The sequence below is a fragment of the Alligator sinensis genome, unplaced genomic scaffold (assembly GCF_000455745.1).
Source record: "Alligator sinensis unplaced genomic scaffold, ASM45574v1 scaffold323_1, whole genome shotgun sequence".
Taxonomy (NCBI): domain Eukaryota; kingdom Metazoa; phylum Chordata; order Crocodylia; family Alligatoridae; genus Alligator; species Alligator sinensis.
Genome location: NW_005842483.1, coordinates 692820 through 714195, shown reverse-complemented (window position 1 = coordinate 714195; position 21376 = coordinate 692820). Strand labels below are relative to the sequence as shown.

General features: G+C 47.4%; 1 long non-coding RNA gene across 1 annotated transcript; it reads right to left on the bottom strand.

The window, feature by feature from the left end:
* Positions 1–8: 8 nt before the first annotated feature.
* LOC102380921 lies at positions 9–4666 on the bottom strand. The gene is made up of 3 exons (XR_324692.3): positions 4527–4666; positions 3547–3651; positions 9–834 (listed from the first exon to the last, which is right to left on the bottom strand). It is a non-coding gene; the product is annotated as an uncharacterized LOC102380921 (long non-coding RNA).
* Positions 4667–21376: the final 16710 nt, after the last annotated feature.

The window sequence follows — 21376 nt, the reverse complement described above, 5'->3', positions numbered from 1 at the left end:
ACACTTTCTTCAGTTTTGATTGTAATCTTTATTTCTGGTTGAATTCTGGGTTTGCATCACAGGAAGGATTCGGACACATTCGTCTCCACACAATGGGAGTTTGTGAAGCTGTCTTCATTGCTCACTGTGACAATACAGGAAGAGTTTCTCATAAGAAAGGAAATTGGCTCACCACATATCAAGAGCTGGGCCCTCCAGTGCCTACTTTGCATGGTCTAGTGTTGAACCTGGGTAGCAAGGTCACCACTTTCATCTGTGGAAGGGAGAGTCTGGCTGTGTTCAAAGCACTACCAGAATTGGGGGGATTTCTGCTGGGCCAATCTTGGTTGTAAATTGGCATAGCTCCACTGCAGTCAAGGAAACTGTAACACCTGACAGGCAGGGAAGCAACGCTGAATTAACACTAACATAAGTGAAAACAGAATTTGGCCCTACGCACTACAGAAAAACACGTTTCCATTGTGCTCTCTGGCCCAAACATGGGACATAAAGGGCGTGGAGCGAGCCCCTGACAGCCAGGAGTTACAGCTGCTGCTCAGGTGTTTTAATTCATGTTCATGCAGGGAAGTCCTGGCAGCAAGAGGTGAAGAAGGACAACACGTATCATTGTACACAGGCAATGGTGAGTGGATTTGTGGGTGAAACATTTCTAATCCCTGGGGAAACAGGAGCACCAGCAAGGCATGGTCAGTGAAAATGGTGGCTCTAGGGCTGCCAAGGAAGAACACAAGGCCAGCTACCCTCAGGATCCACAGGGTTGTTCAAGGATGAGACCATTATTCTTGGTGACTGCGTCTGTCACTCGTGGGCCTTCTGATGTCACTGTGTTTACATCTGAAAAGATGGAACATCAGAAAAAAGAGGGAGAACCATCATTAGCCACAGGAATGAAAAAGATTATTGCTGTTGACAGAGCTTCAACATTAGCTAGAGGAGATTGCATTACAAGCCTGCCAGCAGAAAATCATGAGAGTAAATCTGAGAGAATTGTGCCAGGTCAACCTTAGACAACTTTGCCAGTATGGTTACATTGGCCTAAGTAGCAGAGAGACAATTTAGCAAGCAAAATTATGCTCTTGTTGGTATAGGTTGTACTGGACTGGCAGGGGAAAAGCATTGTAACACAAAAAGCCCTTTTGGGTTTGTGTAACTGCTTCTATGCTCTGGTTTCTGCCCATACAGAAATGTGACATAAACAACACTCCTAAGTGATGCTGCTTCATCAGAAGGATCTGGCTTTACCCACCATGTAGATCAAAGTCAACACAGCCCAACACCAGCTGGGGTCTAGCCCTCTCTATCTTCACACATTAAGCCAGATCCTCAGGTTCTGTCAATTGGTGGAGCCCCCTTGATTGCACTAGAGCTACTCTGGCATAGCAGCTAATGAGTTTTAGCTGGTTCTCTTAAAGGGAGTTAATATCATCATTCATGCATCTCATCCCATAGCAGTGCTGAGCATTACATGACCCCCATTACAGGCCTAATTTTAATTCAGCCTGTTTAAAACAGTTTGTTTTTAGCTTATAGTTAAACATTAGACAAACTAGCTGCCTTTGTTGCAAAGAATTCCACACACCCTCACCTGTGTGGCAAGACACTGCTCCTGAGATTAACACCAACAGCAGTAATAATAATAAAGCACTGCCACTCCTCCCCCCAACTTTTCCCTTTATGAACATTGGGAGGGAAATTTCCAATCACAAACCTTATTTCTTTCCATTTGCAGAACAGAATTAGCAGCTCTTGGCTGACAACAGAGCTCTGTGTGAGAGTCTTGGCTACTCCTGCTGTTGTATATAGTAACTCAGGATGACAAAGCCCAGATCCTTTTAGCTGGATCCTGTTGTGAGCTTAATCACACTGGGTGCCTCCCCACGTGCAGGGGCATGCAGCTGTCATGGCAAAAATGGCAGCAACACAAATTTGTGCCACTGTCTTTTGCTGCTGCGCATACCCCTGCATGTTGGGTTGGTGTGGGATAAATTGTCCCAGGTGGGACAGGGCAGTTTGGGGATGGCACCTTTGTTGGCCCCAGCAGCCTTACCTGGGGTCCCGGGGGCCTCCTGGGGCAGCAGCAGTGCTGATCTGGCCATTTGGAGCATGACTTTGGCTGGCCAGCCTCTATTTTTGGCAGCCCATGCTGTTGCTGAGTGCTCTGTGCCACTTTTTGTGGCAGGTTTGTTTTTTGACACCAGGATCTCCCAGTGTCAATTTTTGGCACTGTGCTGCAAATCTGCGTGGCAAATGGGTGCGACATTTGCTCTGCACCGCATGTGCAGTTTGCGGTGTTTCAAACCCCACTTGCAGGCTTGTCTGCACATGCCCACTAGAGCCAGTCAGGACATACTCCCCTGAGTTCAGTGGAGTTATCAATGGTATAGAACTGATGGAAGTGAGAGGAGGACCAGAATCCTTTACCAGGTAAATCTTCCCCATATGGCTTCTCTTTGAAGCTGGAGAAATGCTTTGGAGCCTTCCAGCCCTGCTATATAACTTGGCCCTCCAGCTCTGGCTCACATGGCTCAATCTACCGCCCCAGTGCTTCTGTATTTACATTTTAATCATAGATACATGGGCAACACACTAAAAGAACCAGAACAGCAGCTCAGTTAGACTTATCTTGGCATAAAGGAGCACAGGATCGATGCATTTTACATACAGTGAGCACAAAAGTGCAGGTCTGCTGAGCAGAACACTGTATCTCACAGGGCTGATAATGAGAAAGGGAGGAGGCACAGCAGGGAGTGTCCCAAGTGATTCAGTGGCAAGTATCAAAGGTATTGAATTGCAGGCAGGTGAATGTGTGGCAATCTCCCCAGATATTCCATGAGCAATCTACCAAGTCATACTGACTGGTGGGTTTTTAAATGAACTGCCTGTTTGACTGATGCAACAGGGAGGGAGGGAGTACTGGCAATGAAAACAGATTTTTTTGTGTTGCTGACCCTGGTGTGTGATGATGCGTTTTGCTAACAGGATATCTGATTATAGGAAATAACACAGGCTTTCAGAAAGCCCCCTGGGGAGACCTACATCTGGGAAATGCAGGATGCTAAACACTTAAACAACATATATCCACACACCCCTGTGATTACCTGCAGTACAGCTTTGGCTATGGTTGTTTCTCTCTGTAAGGGTCTAGAACAGCATGGTGGTGTTGAAAATTAAAAAAAAAAAACAGAGGTAGAAAATTAAGCGAGAGAAATGACAAGAAAATGATGCCACTGTTGCAGGATCAAACACTGTGCTTCTTGTTCAGGGAAAAAAATCTAGTAAGCAGGAAGACTCTTGGTCCTCTTTAGGAGATAGCAGGACTGCCAGGGATGGTACAAACTGGGACACACAAATGATACATGTGCACTGTGGATGGAAACATCTGACAGCCCTAGGAGTGACTCGATGATACAGGCACATAGATCAGGTCAGTAGCAGGGGTAGGACTAGAAACGGGATCTGAGTTTGAGACCTCTGCCCTAGCCATTACACCGCACAGCCTCTCTAATTGTGTGTTATCATGACAGTCCCAAGAAGAAATGCACATACTTTGGCTCTGGTTGTGGTCAGCTGGCTGGGCTGTGCAGCTAGAAGGCTCCTCCTCGTCTCTCCTGCCACATAGGCTCCTAATCTTCCCTGCCACATACCTGCAGGCTGTAGAGATAAGGAAGGAAACTGAAAATATTAGGAGTCCTCTGAAGCAAACTGGGAGAAAAAGCTTCACAGGGCACCAAAGTGAAAGGAAAATTCCCAGGAGCACATTATCTCTTATGAATCATCTTTGCCGGTCTAGCAGGTATAACATACCTGCTATATAACAGGATCAGAGCTTTAAGATGAAAGTATAATTAACAGAAAATATATTCTACAGAACAGAATATGGTAGTTCAGTTCACAAGCTGGTTCAAAGCCCTGAGAGAGATTAAACTGATAGCACAGCAGATCTTGGCCCACAGGAGCAGAGAAAGTTGAAACAACTGGAAGAAATGGGCCTGGCTGTTTGCTTACTGACTCCACTTTTGTCACAAATAGCTCCATGAACTTCAGAGGGATAGCTCCTGATAACACCAGTGTGAGACCAGTCAGAGGAAGGATTATTTTAATCACTAAGCAATTTTTTTTTGGCTTCCCCAGCTTCCCCATTCTCCTCCCTAGTCCCCATCCATATCAGCCTTTTAAAAATCACATGATGAAGCTGTGGGTAGGGGGAGCTGCTAAGAGTCCCTGCTGAGAGGACTTCAGATACCCTTGCACTGAGATGGCAGCAGTCTCCTCTCCATGCCACAGCAGGCTGTCTGTGACAGCAGAAAATTGTCTATCATCGATGATTAATGACAACACCTGACAACATCTGTGATTTCAGTACCAAAGCCCTGTTGATGAAGACCTGGTAATGCAGACTGCATTTCAATGCACTCGATCTTCAGCCTTCCTCTGCTGGTAGAGGCCATAAATTAGAGAGACTGAAGATGGATTTACCAAGTAGAAATCACCCTTGACTCTATGTTACCTTAAGAAGTTTTTCTTACCATTGAGAAGTACTCAGACCATCTCCTTCAGGTCTCCACACAAGCTGTGCTTTCTGGCTGGCCTTTGCTGCCCTTCTCTCTGACTTGCATTCAGCTGGGCTGCAGTTTATTTTTCACAACGCTATTTCCTTCCTCCCTGCCCTCCCTCTGGACGTTGCCCCAGTAACCTGAGTCATGTGGTTGGCAGGCATGAGTGTGCAGTGTGAAACTTTTTGATTGTGCTATCCAGGTAGAGTTAGGGGGATGGATTTTGGATCCCTCTCTGGGGTTGGTTTCAATCTAATGTATGCCTGTGAAAATCAGAAAGCACCATGTGGGCATCAATGTAGGAAATTTATGTAGTGATCAGCTGAAAACCCAGACTGACCATATCTGCACTGAAGCTACCATTGCTGATGGAGCTCTAGTGACTTAAAAAGTTGCAACAAGGATACATTTTGGCCCAAGCTGTCGGACATACTCCATCACAGCTCATTCCTGCCTTGCTCTTGTTTAAGTTCGGCTCTGTTCCCTGGGGGCTTTTTTCATGTTATGGGATGAATTCCATGTTCCTGTCTTTCTGTGGAGCCAGAGGATATGGTCTGGTGATACATTTGAAGCTTATATATGTCCTTCCCTTCCACATAGACTCCAGAATCTGGTCTCCCTTCTCTTCTGTTTGTCCTGGCCTCTGAATCTACAAGGCAATAGGGAAGATGAGATTTGCGCTGAATGCAGGAGAGATGTTAAATATGCTTCAAGTTTCTCTAAAAGAGTCCTCCCAAATTCTAGCACTGTGAGGACTGGGCCTGTGAGCTTAGATGGAGTGTTGTCCTCAGGAATTACTTCAGATTGTAAGCAAGAATATGCATACATTTGTGCTGTCTCAGTGAGATCTTCCCTTGGGTTTTTTTGTTGTATCTTTCATCTAGTTAAATCAGAAAGCTGTGCCTGTCTCTCATATAGGAAAACAGCTCCCTCATCAATACATACCTTACCCAGTTAAAGTGGATTCTGGGACCAGTATACCAGGTCTGGGATAACATAAGGACATAGGAATGCCCTGGATCAGACACATCATCTAATATTCTGTCTGAGAGTAACCAGTGCCATCTACTTCAGGGGAAGAGGTGGGAACATCACATTAGGAAAGTATGGGATGATTTGCCTCCCCGAACCACCCCATGACAAAGGTTTCACTGCAATCTCTCATATTTAAGATTCAGTGTATGTCCTGAGGCACTGGGCTAAAAAATTACAACATATATATCCATGACCTGATCCAGCAGCATGTGGCATCCCATGGGAAGCTGCAATGAAAGACCAAGGATTGGAGGGATATCTCCAAGGCCCTCTCTCCTCTCAGCCCTGGAGGATCCCTCCCACACACATTGGTGGGTAAGCACTGGGGGAGCTTGCCGTGCCGTTGCTTGTGCTCTTTGGAGACAAAAAAAGCCCTTCTGCTCCCAACTCTTGTCAACATTTCATTTTTATTGGGGAACTGAGAATGAAAACAAGGATAATTTTAGGCCAGGTCTTGTGGCTTCACCAAGCAAAGAGTGGAAGTATGAATGCTTCTGTGATGAGAAGTTTGGGCCTGTTCCTGGAGGAGATGCATGGGTCAACACCCGTTGTGCCCTGGGAGCTGAATGGACTCCACCCAGACTCTGACCTCCACCAGTGAAGAGCCAGGTGGTAAGTGAGCTGGGCCAAGAGAGGGTGGGCAAGTGCAGGGGTGCTCAGAGGGTGCCAAGGGAGTGTATGTGGGTGTGTGTGTGAGTGCCTGTGTGCGTGCATGTGTGTGAGCATGTGGAGCCATGCCGGGTGACTTAGCTGAGCCTCCCAGGGAGCCCCATAACTGGAGCTCCATGAACAGAGCATGCAAACAGGTGCAGCTGTACTTGGGCGTGGCAGTTTGCATAGGAGTTCATGCAGAAGGTGACCAGAGGGCTGGTCCGGGCAAGGAGCCTGAGGCCAGAAGCCCGAAGAGGAGCTGCTGGGACCAGGCAGAGGCATGAACTCACTCACAGCCAGGCAGTGACTTGTCGTGCCCGCAGGCGTCCTGGCATCGTCAAGATCTCCACCCAGACAGAGTCCGAGACTCTGCCCCCCACCCGGGCGAAGCCCCTGGCCCCGGACTGTGGGGGCTGCCTGGCATGGCTGCTGCCAGCTGGGCAGGGGGGCACCTCCATTTGTGGGGTGTGCTTCCTCATGGAGCCTCTGGAGGGCTGGGTGTGGGAGCTCGAGGAGGACCTACACCAGTTGCGCACCGTCAGGGCCCACAAAGACTTCATTGATGGCTACTGCCAGACTCTTTTCCAGAAGAAGGAAGAAGAGAAGGAGATAGAGATGGTGGCCAGCAGGAAGGCTGACCATGAAGACCCACCTGGAGCTACCTGGAAGACAGTCACCTCACACTCCAGGAAATGCAGGGTCATGGCTTCTCCTCCCCTGGCCCTGCACAAGAGGTACGCTCCCCTCCCTACACAGGAGGAGGCTCCAATGGTGACACTGGAGGAGGGGGAAGATAAGCAGTGTGCTGCCACCCCCAAGAAGACGTGCAAAGTAGTGGTGGTGTGGGACTTCCTCCTGCAGGACACTGATGGACCCATCTGCTGTCTGGACCCCCTAGCCCATGAGGTGTGCTGCCTCCCTGAGGCTTGCACCTGTGCTGTTGCAGAGAGGATCCCCAGGCTCATCTGGCCCTCCAATTATTACTCCATGTTCCTTATCCATGTGGGAACAAATGACATGGCTGGGAGTAATCCAGACCAGGTCATGAGTGACTACAGGGCTCTGGGGGCTGGGTACAAGGGGTCGGGTGCCCAGATAGTCTTTTCTTCTGTTCTCCCTGTTGCAGGCCATGGTCCTAGGAGGGAAGGATGCATCGAAGAAGTGAACCGACGATTCTGGTGGTGGTGCTACTGAGAGGGCTTCGGATTCCTCGACCACAGCATGCACTTCAGGGAGAGAGGACTCCTGGGAAGGGATGGCATCCACCTCACTCGGAAAGGTAAATCCCTGTTCTTGGCCAATCTTCTGGACAGGGCTTTAAACTAAGATTGCTGGGGGATGGGGATACAGTAATTCAAGCTTACCCAGGGACTGTCACACAAGAAAGGTCCATAGATAGGGACACTAGGAGAGCCACTCTTGTGGCTGCAATTATGGGAACAGTTCTTCTTCAGCATGACAGGGAATCGAGGGCCTCCGAAGGTGGACTCAGGTACCTGAACACTAATGCCAGGAGCATGGGCAACAAGCAGGAGGAGCTAGACCTCTCCAGTGGGCGTTATGATCTAGTAGGGATTATGGAGATGTGGTGGGACTCCTTACACAATTGGAGCATAGCCATGGAGGGCTACGCCCTGCATAGAAGGGACCAAGTAGGGAAGAAAGGTGGAGGTGTAGTTCTTTATGAGAAGGAGCAGTACACCTCCTTGGGGGCTGTCACCAGCTCCAAAGAAGGACGGCCTGAAACCCTCTGGGCCAAACTGTGGGGGAGGGGGCAGGGGGGGCATGGTGAGAGAGACCTAACTGTAGGTATGTACTACAGATCACCGAACTTGATCTAGAGTTCTCCTGAGAACTGGCAGAGGCTGCATGAGCACAAGACATCGTTGTCATGGGTTACTCTAATTATCCAGATATCTCTTGGGAGGAACACTCAGCCAAGTCTTCTGCTTTACTTGGCACTGGTGAGACAGCAACTGGAGTACTGTGTCCAGTTCTGAGTGCCACACTTTAACAAGGATGTGGTAAAACTTGGGAGAGTCCAGAGAAGGACCCAGCCATATGCTTAGAGGCTTGCACGGCAAGCCATACAAGGAAGGACTGAGGGACCTGGGACTCTTCAGCCTGAAAAAGAGAAAAGTTTGAGAGGTAGCAGCTTACCACTACATCAGAGGAGTACATCAGGGGCTTGGTGAACAGCTGTTCACCAGGGCACCCTTGAGGAGAACCAGGAGTAATGGTCACAAACTCCTGGAAGACCATTTCAGCCTCAACATTAGGAAAAATTTCTTCATAGTTAGGGTGTCCAGATTGTGGAATAAGCTCCCTCCAGCAGTGATGCAATTGCCTACCCTGGAAATCTTCAAGAGGAGACTGGATAGTCATCTTGCTGGGATCACCTGACCCCACCTGCCTTTCCTGCATGGTGCAGGGGGCTAGATCTGATGCTCTTCTGAGGTCCCTTTCAGCCTTATAATCTATGAATCTGTAAATCTGATCAGTCACATTCCTTCCTGACCTTCATCAAAGAGCTTTTCCTGACTCAGGAGGTGCACGAACAAACCAGAAGTAATGCTATTCAAGACATGGTCCTGGCCAAGGGGGACAACCTGGAGACCAACTTAAAAATAGAAGGTAGCCTGGGTGACAGTGAATTTGTCACAAGGCAGACAAATTAGATAGCAGGACTGAAGTTCTGGACTTCAAAAATGAAACTTTCAAACAACTCAGATCACTACTAGGGAAAGGGCTGTGGGACCAGGAGCCAAAGGTAAAAGGAGTGCATGAAGAGTGGTTGTTCCTTGAAGACACGATCCTCAAAGCACAAAGGAAGTCCATTCCTATGCGGAAGAAAGGTAACAAAAGGGCTGGGAAGCCCTCTTGGCTAAACAGGGATATCATGGGTCTCTTAAAAAAAAAGAAAGAGGCATACAAACAACAGAAGCTTGGGGCATGCCCAAAGGAGGATAATACAATAATGGTCTGCACTTGTAGGGAACAGATTCAAAGGGCTAAGGCGCCAACCAAACTAAAATTGGTGACAGGAGTAAAAGACAACAAGAAGTCAGTTAGGTACATAGGGAACAGGGGGAAAACACATGGGGGTGTGGGGCCACTGCTCAACAACTTAGGACAGTTGGTTACCAGCACTCATGAAAAAACTGAACTTCTGCATGACTACTTTGTTTTGGTCTTTCACTGGGCCAAGCATAAAATCATGCCAGAGTGGGTACAGAACAAGCAGGGTAGGAATGACTGCTTTTCTACTATTACCGTAGAACTGGTATGTGGCCATTGAAAAAATTAGACATATAAATCAGAGAATGCTGAAGGACCTTGTTGAAGCCATTGTGGGACCACTGGCAAAACTTTTTCCAAACTTGCGGTGTTCTGGAGAGGTGCCTCAGGACTGGAAGAAGGCCAATGTTGTGCCTATCTTCAAGAAAGGGGGGAGGGAGGACCTGGGTAACTATAGGCCAATCAGCCTAACTTCTATCCCAGGGAAGATCCTGGAAAAATTCATCAAGGAGTCTTTATCTGATAGGTTTGCAGAAGGTTGGATTCTGAATGACAGCCAGCATAGGTTCGTTGCAGTCAAGTCTTGTCTTACCAACCTCATCTCTTTTTATCATCGGGTAAATCACCACCTGGATAAGGGAGAGGAGGTTGACATTGATGGTGTTTAACACCGAAAAATGCAAGGTTCTCCACCTTGGGAGGAAAAACCTGCAGCATGCTTATAGGCTCAGCAGTGCTACACTGGTTAGCACTACAGATGAAAGGGACTTGGAGATCATGATTGACCACAAGATGAACATGAACCTTCAATGTGATGCTGCAGCTAGTAAAGCGAGCAAAACCCTGGCTTGCATCCATAGATGCTTTTCAAGCAAATCCCGGGATGCCATTCTCCCGTTGTACTCGGCCTTGGTGAGGCCGCAGCTGGAGTACTGCATCCAGTTTTAGGCCCCACAATTCAAAAAGGATATGGAGAAGCTTGAGAGAGTGCAGAGGAGAACCACACGCATGATCAGAGGTCAGGAAAACAGACCTTATGATGAGAGGCTGAGAGCTATGGGACTCTTCAGCCTGGAAAAGCGCAGGCTCATGGGTGATCTGATGGCCACCTATAAGTTTATCAGGGGTGTTCACCAGGATCTGGGGGAACAATTGTTCACCAGAGCACCCCGAGTGATGACAAGGTCGAAAGGTTATAAACTTCTGCAAGACCGTTTCAGGCTGGACATAAAGAATTATTTCTTCACTGTCCGAGCCCTCAAGGTCTGGAATAGCCTGCCACCAGAGGTTGTTCAACAACCTACATTGAACGCCTTCAAGAGAAATTTGGATGCTTATCTTGCTGGGATCCTATGACCCCTGCTGACTTCCTGCCCCTTGGGCAGGGGGCTGGACTCAATGATCTTCCGAGGTCTCTTCCAGCCCTAATGTCTATGAAATCTATGACATTGTATACCTTCACTTCCAAAAGGCCTTTGATCTAGTATCCCATGATGTTCTCATGACTAAATTGGAGGACTGTGGACACAACAGTGAGTCAGCTAGGTGGGTAGGAAGCTGATTGTGGGGCAGGACCCAGAGAGTTCTAATGAACAGATCTGTCGTCTTGGTGAGAAGTGACCAGTGGTGTCCCTCGGGGTTGGTGCTTTGTTCAGGGCTTTTAAACATCGTTATTAAGGACTTGGATGAGGGGGTGAAGAGCTTACTGGCCAAGTTTGCAGACAACACCAAGTTATGGGGAAGTGTGGTCATGCTTGAAGATAGGCTGCAGATACAGGTGGACCTAGACAGGCTGGCAAGTTGGGAGGATCAGAATCAAATGAAGTTTAATGTTGAGAAATGTAAAGTGCTCCATCTGGGGACAAAACCTCCCCTTACACACCTACAGGCTTGGCAATGACAAACTGACCAGCACCATGCATGAAAGGGACCTGGGGGGAATAATAGACCACGGTATGAATATGAGCCGGCAGTGTGACACTGTAGCCAACAGGGCAAATAATACCCTGGCATGCAGCAATCAATGCATTTCCAGCAAAACTAGGGAAGTGGTTCTTCTGCTCTACTCAGCATTGGTGACACCGCGGCTGGAGTAATACATCCAGTTCTGGGTGCCGCACTTCAAAAGGACATGGTAAAGCTCAAGAGAGTCCAGAGAAGGGCCACACGTATGATCAGAGACTTGCACAGCAAGCCATACAAGGAAAGGCTGAGGGATCTGGGACTCTTCAGCCTGAAAAAGAGAAGGCTGAGAGGGGACTTGATAGTGGCTTACCACTACATCAGGGGCGTACATCAAGGGCTCAGTGAAGAACTGTTCATCAGGGCACCCTTGGAGATAACCAGAAGTAATGGCCACAGACTCCTGGAAGACCATTTCAGACTTAGCATTAGGAAAAACTTCTTTACAGCAAGGGTATCCAGACTGTGGAATAGGCTCCCTGAAGAGGTGGTGCAATCTCCTGCCCTGGAAATCTTCAAGAGGAGACTGGATAGTCATCTTGCTGGGGTCGCCTGTCCCCCAGTTGTCTTTCCTGCCTGGTGCAGGGGGCTGGACCCGATGTTCTTCCGAGGTCCCTTTCAGCCTCGTAATCTATAAATCTATGAATCTATGAGATTTTATCTTCTGGCAGTTTGATTTAGTTTAGGGCTTTGGAGTCTGTTCACTGTCCGTCGCAAGGCAGACAAATTAGATAGCAGGACTGAAGTTTTGGACTTCAACAATGAAACTTCTGAGTTGCACATTTTGCAGAATGTGCCTTCAGTTAAGGAGCCCTGGACTTTCTGCATTACTAATGCTGCACCCTAGATGGCGTTGGATTGAAAAGAAAAGGTCTGAAGTGCCAGAAATCCTTCTGATTTATGGCAGGCAAATTAACAAAAAATGTAGTGTGTGAATTAAATAAGGAGGTCATGGGTTAAAGGGAGAAAGAAGCCCATAGTGAAATACCTGATCCATTGCATGCACGTAGAAGTAAGGACATCTGCTGAAATGAGAGAGTGACTTCTGTATAATCTATTGAACCCTGCTGACAAGACTCCTGGTCCATTAGCTGTTCCTGCTGTAATACTTGCTAGGCCTGTTTGCAGCTGGTAAATCTCATGGACGAAGTGTCGTGTCTGTTTGCAAACATGGCCTTCTCAATCAAAAGATCTGCTTCTTGAGGGTATTTTAGAGTCAGACCTCCTGATTTCACATACAAAATACATTTTTACTACTGTTTTACTCTTGCTATGGTGAGCAGAAAAGCAGAGAGTGAGGGAGCCAGCTTCTAGTCCATTTGGGGTAGCACCAACAGAACTGTTAGCCACATTCCAGTTACCGAATCTGCATTATTTATGAATGCAGATGACACACATAGCAAGAGGCAATCCAGATTCATTTTCCAATACCCACATGCATCTAGATGGATGTAGTTAAAAAAATAATGCTTTTCAAATCAATAATGGAATACATCTTAGATTCTCAGAGAACCAATAAATATAGGACAGAACCTAACAGTGACAGAGGCACTTTCTGAATAGCCACATCTGGGGCATATTGTGGTGTAAATGAAGAATAAGTCCATGGAAATGAACAGAGTTATACTGGTGAAAAATGGTTCTGAGGGGAGAATTAGACCTTTGGATGTTATCCCTTGTAGTGGTCCTTTGTTCTTGAAGCAGTAAAGAGCTCATGTGCTTTAAAATTGCTCTTAAAAGTACTGGCCTACAGCCTATTCTGTGGGATTGTATGGGGCAGATTCTTAGATGGGAGAAATAGGCATAGCTCAGCTGAAATCAGTAGATGTCTTGCCCCATCTATGCATACTTCATGTCCAGCAATTGCTGAGGGTGAATTTTTGAGTGACCAGGCTGTGCATCTGCTTCTAGAATCTGGTCCTAACATTTTTGCTTAAACAAGAACTTTTCCAGCTGTTGTCTCATTACCACTGCAGTGGCAGTGGGAGTTGCTGATAAGCTCCAGCTGCTGTCCTCATTTTAACTGCAATGTCGCCTAGACCCAGTTTCAATGATCACTATGGGCCAGGATTGCTTTTCTCTCAGCAGGTATTACATAATGAGTGAATCCTACTTTCCAAGAAAGGCTTAGCAACTTGCATGTGGAGCTCATCAGGTCTTATAAAAACTCAGAGCCAGAATTCCAAGGGCTCAGGCTTCATGCTCAAGGCCAGATTTTCAGAAGAGCTCAGTTCACATTTTGGTGCCTAGATTTGGGCCAAAAGCCATCTTCTTCCAGCAGCTAACACAGTGAAATCCACAGCTTGATTTTCTAAATACCTCAGCATTCAGCTTGCCAGGCATTTTTGAAGCTCTGGCCAAGTATTTTAGCATCTAAGTGGGAACTGAACTCTTCTAAAGAGTTGACCTCTTATAACATCTTGGTTCTTCTCAGGAAGTGAAAGAAATGCTCAGAGAAGGGCTGGTATGCACCACAAAGATGTCCTTGCAATAGCTCCACCAGGATAGCTACTGTGGCTGAAGCTTCTACTGGCATAGCTTGATCTTTCAGTGGTATAGTCAAACCACCTGCCAGGAACTATATTATAAAAAAAGAGTTGTTGCCACTATATGTCCTATCAGGAATCCAAGAGCATTCTTGTGATTTTTTTCATGCTTCTGTCTTAATTAACTATGCCAGCAACATTTTACAGGCATCTTCTACCTGCTATCATGAGTCAGTGTCTCACATACCAGTAGGACTTTAGCCACAACAAGGAAAGATTCTGGCCTTGCTGCAGAATCCAAGAATCCTTAATAATCATCATTTAATGGAGATTTCAGAGCTGGGAACTTTTATCAATGTGTGTGGCCTTCTTCATGTATCTTTTGCATTCAAATATTGGAAAATGTAGGGTTAACTATTTCCTCTCATCATTTCTTAGTTTTTCTACAGCTCAAAGATTCCAGCTAAGAAAGTCAGATACCCCTTATTATATTCCTTTGCGAACCGGACCATTAAAGGTCCCATGCAACACAAATCAAGGAAGACATTTAGATGCTCTTAGGAGCTTGTCAGGTAATTAAAAAGTAGTGAAGAAAGGACATTTCCCCCAAAGATTTCCACTCTGACTGGAAGCAGAAAGCTTATGAAAATAATGTCTCTTTATCTAGAAATAGATAACCTTGATTAAGCTGAGCTAAAATTAATAAATGCTAGAGCTGAGATCGGAGAAAAAAGTTGGCTGTATGTCAACTGTGTAGATGCCCAGTCCTAGGGCCCTGCTTTAGTTCCTGGCTTATCTTAGGGTATCTTTACAGTCACTTGCAACTCACGTACATTTCATAGATTCATAGACATGAGGGCTGGAAGGGACCTCAGAAGATCTTTGAGTTCAGCCCCCTGCCCCAGGGGCAGGAAGTCAGCAGGGGTCATAGTATCCAGGCAAGACAAACATCCAAATGTCTCTTGAAGACGTTCAAGGTAGGTGCTTGAACCACCTCTGGCGGCAATCTGTTGCAGACCTTGGGGCCTTGGACAGTCAAGAAGTTCTTCCTTATGTCCAGCCTGAAACGGTCATGGAGGAGTTTGTGACCATTCGACCTTGTCTTCCCTTGGGGCTCTCCGGTGAACAGATGTTCCCTCAGATCCTGGTGACCACCCATTATGAACTCATAGACATCACCAAATCACCCCTGAGCCTGCTCTTTTCCAGGCTGAAGAGTCCCATGGCTCTCAGCCTCTCATCATAAGGTCTGTTTTCCTGACCTCTGGTTATGTGTGGCTCTCCTCGATACCCTCTCAAGTTTCTCCACATTGTTTTTGAATTGTGGAGCCCAAAACGGGATGCAGTACTCCAGCTGCGGCCTCACCAAGGCCGAGTACAATGGGAGAATGACGTCCCAGGATTTGCTTGAGAAGCATCTATGGATGCAAGCCAGCGTTTTGCTCGCTTTACTAGCTGCAGCATCACATTGAAGGCTCATGTTCATCTTGTGGTCAATCATGACCCCCAAGTCCCTTTCGTCCATAGTGCTAGCCAGCGTAGCACTGCCAAGCCTATAAGCATGCTGCAGGTTTTTCTTCCCAAGGTGGAAAACCTTGAATTTCTTGATGTTAAACACCATCAGGTTCTTGTCCGCCCATTTTCTGAGCCTGTTAAGGTCAGCCTGGATCACCCTCCTGTTCTTAGGTGTGGAGGCTTTTCCCCAAAGTTTGGTGTTATCCGCAAACTTGGCCAGTCCACTTCTGATACCAAAGTCCACATCATTAATGAAGATGTTGAATAGTATAAGCCCAAGGACAGAGCCCTGAGAGACCCCACTGGTCATAGTGCACCATGACAATTGACTTCCGTCAACCACCACCCTCTGGGTCTGACCATGGAGCCAATTCTCCAGCAGGCAGATGGTGGTGAAGCTGAGGCCACAGTTGGCCAGTTTTGCTAAGAGGTGATCATGGGATACCAGATTGAAATCTTTTTTAAATTCAAGATATATGACATCAGTCCCTTGTCCAGGTGATAGGTCACCTGGTCATAAAAGGAAATAAGATTGGTCAAGCAAGACCTATCCACAACAAACCCATGCTGGCTATCCCTCAGGATGTTGCCATCAGCCAGTCTGTTAAGAATGGCCTCTTTAATAATCTTTTCTAACACCTTTCCCAGGATAGAGGTTAGCCTGATGGGCCTGTAGTTTGCCAGATCCACTTTCCTCCCTTTCTTGAAGACAGGCATCACATTGGCCTTCTTCCAATGGGCACTTCACCACAGCACCAGGAGTTCTTGAAGATCCATGCTAGGGGCTGAGCTATGATGCTCGCCAGCTCCTTGAATACCCTGGAGTGTAAACTGTCAGGGCGGGCCGGCTGACTTGAAGGTATTCAGCCTGTCAAGGTGTTCCTTCACAAGGTCAGCTTTGATGGAGGGCAAGGAATCTCCCTCACCCAGGCCTCCCTGACTCATAGTGGGAAGGGGCGTCCCATGGGACTGGTGAAACACCAATGCAAAGTACCCGTTTAGCAAGCTGGCTTTTTCCTGGGTGTTGGTAGTCAGTTGTTCCATCTGGTTTAGCAGGGGTCCAACATTACCCTTGATTTTTCACTGGCTCCCCACATATCTAAAAAAGGACTTTTTATTGTCCTTGATACTTGTAGCCAGTTGGAGTTCAGTCACAGCCTTGGCTTTCCTGGTTTGCTCCCTGCAGGTCCGGACCAGTGCAGAATATTCCTCCTTGGAGGTGGATCCAGTCCTCCATCCTTTGTAGGTCTTTCTTTTTAGACGCAGGAGGTCCGCTAGTTCCCTGCAGAGCCAAGGGGGCTGCTGTGCCCTCTTGCTGCCTTTTCTTCGATATGGGATAGACATTGCTTGTGCATCCAGGATCGCTCCCTTGAGGAGTAAACACTCATCCTGAACTCCCCTCCCCTTTGGGTTGTGGTCCCTTAGGGCCTCACTGACAAGCCTCCTGAGCTTGTCAAAGTCAGCTTTCCTGAAGTTGAGGACTTCTGTATTGCTGACTGACTTGCCAGCTTTATGGCAGATGGTGAAGGTGATCAGCTCATGGTCACTGTCACCCAGCTTCTATTCAATTGTTAGGACACTGATTAGGTAATCCCCGGTTGCCAGTACCAGGTCAAGCAGTGCTTTATCTCTTGTTGGCCCATAGACTTCTTGAGTTAGATAGAGCTCATCCACACACGTGAGAAAGCTTTGTGACTGTTCGGATTTGGTTGAGCTCTCTTCCCATGAGATGACTGTGTAATTGAAGTCTCCCATGACAACCATGCACTGGGAGTGTGCGGCCTCAGCCAGTTCCCTGGTGAACTCATGGTCAAGCTCTTGATCCTGGGTAGGGGGTCTGTAGTACACTCCCACCATTGTGTCCCCTGTGCTCATCCACCCTGGGCACCAGTGTTGGCTTTCAGGGACACGTAGCTCTCCTTGATATAGAGAGCTACACCCCCGCCCCTTTTGTCCACTCAATCTCTCCAGTACAGGGTATAGCCGTCTATACCTGTGGCCCAGTCATAGGTGGAGTCCCACCAGGTCTCTGCTATCCCTATAACATCGTAATTATTTGTGTTAAGCAGGAGGACAAATTCCTCCTGTTTATTACCCAAGCTTCTGGCATTTGTGTACAGGCATGCAAGTGTCCTCTTGGGGGCCCTTGCCTTGCCTACAGATCATTCCAGGGCTGTGTCAGGGGTGGGCTCCCTTAAGTGCCTTGGCCTGCTGGCTCGCTCAGCAGGCCAGCAGTGGTGGTAGCCCCCCTACCCCCTGGCAGGCTTAGTTTAAAGCCTGGAGGAGCTGGTCAGCCAGTCTGGCTGAGAAGAGCCACCTCCCCAGTGGAGAGAGGTGGAGGCCGTCCCTTCCCAGCAGCTCACTGCCTCTCTCACCAAAGAGTGGGCTGTGGTCATGGAAGCTGAAGCCTTCACGACGACACCAGCCTCACAGTCTTTGGTTCACTACCTTGATCCTCCTCTCCCTCCTCAGCATGTAGCCTGAAACTGGAAGGATCAAAGAAAACACCACCTGTGCCCCCAACCCCTTAAACCCTGCTCCCAAATCCCTGTAGTGCTTCATGACCTGGCTGGGATTCCTCCAAGCCATGTCATTCATGCCCACGTGGATAAGGAGCATAGGGTAGTGGTCAGTGGGCTGGAGGAGCTCAGGGATCCTCTCCACAATGTCTTGGATACGGGGTCCCAGGAAGCAGCAGACTTCCTCGGGTCAGGGGTCGGGGGGTAGATTGCCCCCTCAGTCCCCCTCAGGATAGAGTCTCCCATGACAAATACTTTGCATTTTGTCTTGGGGAGAGCGGGGGCGGTAGCTACAGTTGAGCCCATGTTGCCTGCAGGAGCTGACAGCTTAGCAGACTCTGCTGGGGCTGCATGGTGTGGCAGGCCTCGGGGCCCTTGACCACCTTGGTCCAATGGCTGGACAGTAAGGGAGGTCCCCGAATCCTCCCTTGTCCTGGAGGCTGACCATGGTCTACCCTCTGCCTCCTGGGGGTGAAGGGCTTGGCAGTAGGAGTTGCTCTCCTGCTCACCATCCCTGATGGCATGTAGTCTCTGGACTGTGGCCTGGAGCTCCTCTAACTGGCACACCAGAGACCCCAAAAGGGAGCAGACCTCACAAGGGGAGGTGGCCATGCTTCCGGACCCCAGAGCCTGGAAAAGCGTCAGGCATCCCATGCAGCCGAGAGCCAGGGGCTCCGTCCGCGTGGAGCAGGGAACCGTGGGCTCCGTCGGGGTGGAGGTCTCCGAGGCGGCAGAGGGGGAGGCTGCAGACTCTGAGGGGACCCTCGGGGTGTGGCGCGTGCCCATCTGCATGATGCCACTGGTAGGCCAGCTGCAGCTGGGACTGCCTTCCCTAGGGCGCACTGGCAGGGCCTTGGGCCCTTCTGCTGGCCCTCCACGCTAACTCTGTGCTAACTCATGCACTGGGCAGACAAGTGCACCTGTTTGCGTGGCCTGTTCGTGAGGCTTCGGTTGCGTGGCTCCCCGCAACTTAGCTGGGTTAGTCCCCTTCCACCATGGGCCCTGCTTACTTCTGGCTGTGCTGGGGGTTGGCAGGGCTCTCCGTGGCTGTTGGGGGTCGCTGGGGGGGCTTCAGGGTGCTAAGGCTACACTGCGAACGTTACCCGAGCTACCTATTTTAACTGTGCGTAGTAGGAGCTTTTGACCTTCCCCTGCTGTGTCTGGCCATTTTGAAGCCTGGGCACTGAAGTAAGCAGGCCGTGAATCTGATCCAGCATGAGAATTTCTCAGTTAATTCTCAGCAAATAGTTCATCCAGGGGGGGAAAAAAGTGGCTCTCCTTTTATATCAGAAAAATTCCTTTGTAAGAGCCAGAATAAAAAACCAAGACCTAAGCCAAATTTATCCTCCCTGCTCAAAGTGATCGAAACTAGTTGAAAATGACAGCTGTTTTGCAGCACTAAGTGGAATTTGGGGTAGGGAAATGTGGGGCTTTTGTAAGCATAGACATGATGTTGTTTACATCAGCTCTGAAGGAAAGCCCTGGCTGGGCTAATGCACCATACCCAGAAAACTCATTGTCGTCAGTTCGAATCAGGAGCCAAACAATATGTCATGTACTCCAAACAAAGACAGCAGTTTCCTAGGCAAGAACATCCAGTAATGGAATGATGTTGGTGTGTGGGAAATAGTGTAAAAAATACACAATGTGAGCCCATGAATAGAAAGAAATGCAAAGGGCTTTTTTTGTGGAGTTTCTGGTTCTGAACACACAAGGTTGTATATTCAGCAGTATAAGCTGCTTATGCCATATTTTCCCACTGTTCTTGACCCTGACTACAGAGAGCATCAAAAAAGGTTTTATTCCTCATATGGGACTAACCCTTGTTATTTTACAGCCCCCTCACCCTCAGTGATCATCGTTTCCTGTAACTGCACATTCTGCTGAAACAATTAAACTCTTAGCCTCAAGGCTGAATGTAACGATGACTGGAAACTGAGCTTTCTGAGTGAATAGCCCTGGGTTCTGTAACTTCTAAAAGGGATGAAGGTGATGGTAACCCTCACTGCAAAGTACACATTCAATTTTCCCTGTTCACTAAAGATGACTAGTCCCTGCTAAAGTGGAAGAGAAAGATACATATCTCTTTCCCCTTTCTGGAAGAAAGATACCCAGTCCTTGCAACTTCTCCTCAAAGTCCAATTTCCAAATGCTTTTGTTCCTTGTTGTTCTTTTGGTTTCTTTCTAATTTGCCTGCATCTTCCTTACAACGTGGTGTCCAAAACTGGATGAAAGGGTCTAGTTCACATCTCTTAAGCGCTGACTAGAGTTGAATAAATCAGTTTCCAGGCCTTTCATCTGACCTTTCTACTAATAGCACCAACAGAAGAGTTGTCCTTTTGGGACAGTGACACACTGCTGACTTAAAATATGCTTATTGTCCACCATAACCCTCAGATCCGTTTCTACAGTACTGTTGCCTAGGCACTTATTCCCAATTTTGTATTTGTTTTCTCAGTGAAGAAAATAAGTTTGGTTTGACGTGAATTGTTCTTGACATATTCATGATGACTGTTTCTTACCTCCTTATTATCCTGTCAGTGCTTATAAATAGATTGTTTAATTTTTTTTCAAGAACCTTTCTGCGTATCCACGTTAAGCTGAATGATCTGTTCCATCTCAAGTCCTGCTTTCCACCCCCCTTTTTCTACATAGGAACAGTGTTTGACCTTCTCAAGTCCTCAGGGACATCCCTCATCTTCCATGAGTTGTTAAAGATAATTGATAAAGGTTCTCAAATTGCTGCAACTAGTTCTTGAAGTGCTCTAGGGTGATTTTCATCAGAGTCTGCTGCCTTTAATACAAAGGATTTGCTAAATATTCTTTAACCTGTTTTCTCCATATTTCTTACTGTACTCCTATCGCTGTTGTGTTATGTATGTGATCACAACTGACCTTTATTTGTTGAAAGTGAAACAAAAGTTATGGATCTACACTTTTCTCTTTCATTGCATCACCTGTTGTTTGCTCACCTTCCATAATAAGTTATGGACCTACACTTTCCTTTATCTTCCTTCTCCTTCCCCCCCAACTATATTTATAGAACATTTTTCTGTTGCATTTTATGTCCCTCGCTGCCTGTAACTCATTTTGCACCCAATAGTCTCTGATTTTACCCTGACTAGCTTATGCTGTTCCTTTATCCTCAGCCTTAGCCATGTGGTTTTTTTCCACTATTTGTATAGTACCTATATGATCTTCAGGCCATTGAAGAGCCTCCTGAAAATGTTCATATGGTCTCTGAGTATGCTTCCTGCCTTTCCTCTGATTCAGGAGAGTTCACCATTGCCCCTTTGATAAGTGTCTTGTTTAGAAAATTTTAATTCTCCTGAAGTCCTCTATCCTTTAAAATTGCTTCCCAAGAGACCCTGTATAGCAATTCCCTGAATTTGCTGAGATCTGACTTTTTAAAATCCATTGTCTTTATGCTACAATTCTCATTCTTTTATTTCTTCAGGACTACGAGCTGTATCTTCTTACAATGACTTTCATCCAAAATACTTTCCATCTTCTGACTATTAACTGGTCCCTCTCTGTTGTTCAGACTCACTTCTAAAGTAGCCACTCCCTAGTTACTTCTTCCACCTTCTGAAGGAAAATGTTTTAGAAATTTACAGCTATTTTTTAAAGGTAAATT